This window comes from Dermacentor silvarum, chromosome 5 (assembly GCF_013339745.2).
Source record: "Dermacentor silvarum isolate Dsil-2018 chromosome 5, BIME_Dsil_1.4, whole genome shotgun sequence".
Classification (NCBI taxonomy): Eukaryota; Metazoa; Arthropoda; class Arachnida; order Ixodida; family Ixodidae; genus Dermacentor; species Dermacentor silvarum.
The window spans coordinates 186,907,208-186,911,545 of record NC_051158.1 but is presented as its reverse complement, the minus strand read 5'-3'; positions in this window follow the sequence as shown (position 1 = coordinate 186,911,545).

The following is a 4,338-nucleotide window of genomic DNA, read 5'->3' as shown; positions in this document are numbered from 1 at the left end:
CGGTGAAACCGCTTCATGTTAACCATGGAACACTGGATTATTTGCAGCACATAGAAGAGTTTGGACTCCAAAAATAAATTTCACGCTTTTGCTCTGCCAAAGATTGAGAGATTGTGCGTCCGTCCGCGTGAGAGATTATAACCCTGAGGCGTTATGCTCAAGGATTCGTTCCGAACGAATGCTTGGGCATAACGCCTTAGGTTCGTATACGTTCTCGCCAGTGACGTGAACTGGACTTACATACATCCAACAGAACGCCTCTGGTGGCTCAAAAGACCATTCAATACCATCTAAATGGGTCGGTTTAAAGATAGAAGAGCCAAACCACAGCCCCAAGCATTTAGCGCAGTTCATTCGTGCACCAGCGATAGTGCCGAATTCCTCTATTGTGGGCACCACAGCTCTAATACTGGACGGGTCCGTACAAAGGAAAGCGAGGTCGTATGCATATGCCAGCGATTTTACCTCTGTTCTAAAAACTCTGCCACCATGAATCGTACCAGAGCGAATTACGTTTCAACAAAGTGGTTCTAAGTGAACGGCAAGAAGTAATGGCGAGAAGTGACAACCTTGCTTCACAGTTTACTTGGAGCATCGCTAGTTGGTTTTGAGAACTGGATCAATGCTGCAATAGTGCACAGGGAATGTGCACGTTTGTTTATATTGAGCGGCATTTCAGAACGCAAGTCTAGTCAGAACCAATAGGAATCGACATTGCAAATTGTAGCCAGTTTGATAATACATTTTCAAAAAAATTTATAGTATACATTTGACAGTGTAATAGGTTTATAGGCTTCAACAGATCGCAGTTTCTCTCTCTCGGTGTATTTTGGAATGAAAACTGTGACTTCTACTGAAACATTGAAGAAAAATCTCCAGGTCAATACAAAGTCTTAAAATGGTGAGCAATACTGGACAAAGTGGGAATTTAAAGGCTTTATAAGCTCACCTAAAATGCCATCAGGACTAGGCGCCTTCGCTATCAGTAATTAGACAATAGCTAATTGTATTTATTGTTGAGTGAAAGAATCACTAATCACAGCACACTCTTCTTCAGGTAAAGGGGTCACAAAGGACACAATACGTGCTACCAGATTATAATTTTGTTTATCAGAAGGGGCGTTAAAGAATTCCATCTAGTAAGACTTAAATACGAGCACTATTTTATTTGTATAAATACTTGATATCAGTCTGCTTTTTGCATTGCGGTATTCATAAAGTTAAGTTTGACGTGTAGGTTCTTAAGAATGCAATGTTCGAGTAGTGTGCCATCGAACACAGGTATCTCTGTAGCGTGTTGCGTCATATTCCTGAAGTATACAGTTAGTATTGAGTAGAGTAATATTAGTAATATTGTCCACATTAGTAATAGCATTAGTAATATTGCATAGCATTAGTAATAGCATTAGCATAGCATTAGTAATATTGTCCACCTAAAATCCAGGTGTCTCACATCCCTAGTAAAAGTATAGTGTTATTGGATATAAAGTATTACTATATACAATAACACTATAAGACATATGGGAATAATTGATTTTTATGTGCGATCCTATACGTTCGTACCGGATTATTGTATATGGGAGTTATGGGGGATATGAATTCTTTCAATAGGGATTCTAGGTCATAGAGGTTATAAGGACGTTTCAGTATTTTCGTCAAATTTTCTACAGAACTACCTCACAAATTCAATATCAATCATAAATGACCCTAATTCTTGTTTGAAAAGCTCCCAAGAGGCAAATAAGGGCATATCAACAGCTGAACAAGTTATCAGTGCCAACCGTACAATTTACAGAAAAGTCCCCATCAGCAACAAGTGACGAGATAAGTTTCCTGAGCGCCCAGTTTGGTCTGAAATTTCAACGAATGTTCTTGCCAATTTGCGCGATAACAATGCAATGATCTAAAAAGAAACAGGTTCTGTTTTACAAGGTATTTCAGGGGATAAAAGAAGCGATGAAATATAAATGCAATCAAGTCGTGTGCTATATCCTAAGTTACGGTTTCGTAGTGTGTGTGACCAATGGAGCCCCTCTGCGCCCAACGTTGCATGTGCACCCCGCCGTGTTCCCTTTTCCCTCTGCTGAAATAAACTCAGTCTTTATTTGGCCACCGAAGTAACAAGTCGCACTTGTGCGGCGCTTGGTGCCCCGGCCCTTAGGCCTCTCGCAGTAGGACCCGCCTCCGGCAGCCCCATCGAGGCCCTACAACATCGTGTGTGGGTACCACATTGTGCATGTGTATTGACCCTATTCGTGGAGCAGAATGTTTTAGAGGAACGAGATGGCGCTTTCGGCGGCGCGCCATACGTTGCCTCAGCGAATGCGCACGAATGCGAAACCATTACTGCTTCTGTCCTGCTACTGTGCGATCAGCTGTCGGAAATGCAACTCGGTGTTCGCTAATCCACTGTGCCCAATTCATGCTCCAAAAAGTGTTACGATAAAGGGAGGAGGTGTGCGGTAGTTAGCTGCAAAAATAGTGATTCGCATATTAAGGCATGGAACCAACCTGTGTCGCCGCAGCTACGTAAGGACGGCCTGTGTTGCCGGCCCTTCGCGATGCACGCCTATCCCCGAGGATAAAAAAGATAATGAATCCGCCAGCACTGTATAGACCGTTTTTTCATGGGCGCCGCCATTGCGCAGGCAGTGGCGCCATCTATGGGCAGTTGGCTTGCTGGCTTGGGCGAACGCCTGTGTTGTATGCTGTGGTATACGCTCGGCGGCAGTTTCTGGTAGATGTTTTCGCACTCGCGCGGTCTATTTAGCATGAAATGGTGTCTTCTACGTGGGGAATGGACCTGTGCAGCGTAGGGAAGAAATTTAAGTCTGAGTAATTAAGCGGCTGTAGTAAACTGCTTGTGTGAGGGCGGACGGAGCACCCAGCGCGAGGTGGGCGCGTTTGTTTGAGCTTACAATTAGCCCCGGATATCAGTTCGGTATTTCTGAAAATTCGTTTCCCGAATGTTACCTTACTGCAGCATTCTCAGAACTGTAATTCTAAGCTCTGGTTTAGCTGCAACGAGTAGTTACGAAAGATCTGACTATCCTAACAGCGTGGGTACTGCTCTGCTGGAGAACAACTCGTGCTGTTTACTTTGACAAGCGTTCAAGTTGTTATGTGTAGATACACTGGGCAACTGCCTCGTTTGCTGAGCAAGGTTTCCACCCACAAATGAAATAGTTTGGTTATTAATAACCGCATACCGTACAGTGTGAATGACACTTTTCGAGTGGTCGAACGACCAGCTGCAGACTGCGCGAGCGTCCGAGGCAGTACTAAATGCTGTGCTATAGATCTGTTTGTTCTATATAGCGTATGGTCCAAGTGGTCCAAGCATGCGGCACGACCATGCGGAGTCTTATTGCGTCGTTATCCCGTGTTCTGTTTTATTTTGCTGCAAAATGAGGACATATGAACTCTTTTTTTCCCCAGTCTCCCAAGTTCAGTCATTTACGACGCATTCACCCACGTTAACGAAATTGTATCCTTACAAATAGCTATTGGATTCTCTTTATGCGATCCCCTTTGTATATTCTACCTTACATGGCAAAAAAAGGCAATTCCGATCTAAGCACGAAGCAATTGTGTGTATCATGTTGGTTTGCCAACCGCAGTGCTCGCTGTGTTGAGCAAAGCCTTCGGCCTCTTGCAGCAGGCTAACGTAGACATAGTGATTTTAAGTCTACTAGACTTAAAATGCGTGAGATCGATGCCGTTGGCTGATGCAAATGTTTTACAACAACTCTTCGTCGAGTGAAAACAGATACATTGAACGTAGTTCGCAACACATAGACACACCGCGGCTGATGATGCGCGGTGCAGTTTTGCACATCCAAGAGAAATTTCCAGATACTGTAGTTACTGCTCCACCTAAAGGCTACACAGTGGTTGTTCGACGACCTCGTAAGAACTGACATCCCGTAAACTGCACTCAGAACTAGCTAAAACACATCCGAATCGTTCCGCAGCGCGCGACCGGCAATACATTCAAGCCGCGCCGGCTCGCCCAAGCCAGAGAGGAGGGAAGGCTCGTCGTGCGCCCTTTCCTCCTCGGCCCGATGAAAAGGTCTATAGCTAACCTCCAAAGAAAGGACTTCAACTCCGGAATGTCGGCACTTAAGAGTGAGTACCACTCGTTTCAAAAGGAAGGAGAGCCACTTAATAGTATAGTAAGTTTCTCAAACGTTATCTACACACATCCACCACTACTAGCACACAAACTTACGCCCACCCTATCACCAACGTATCAATAATAAGTGAATATGCGCACACTTGAATAAGTGTACCGAAGCATGAGTGACGGCGACTACACCGACAAATGTTGGAAGCTGA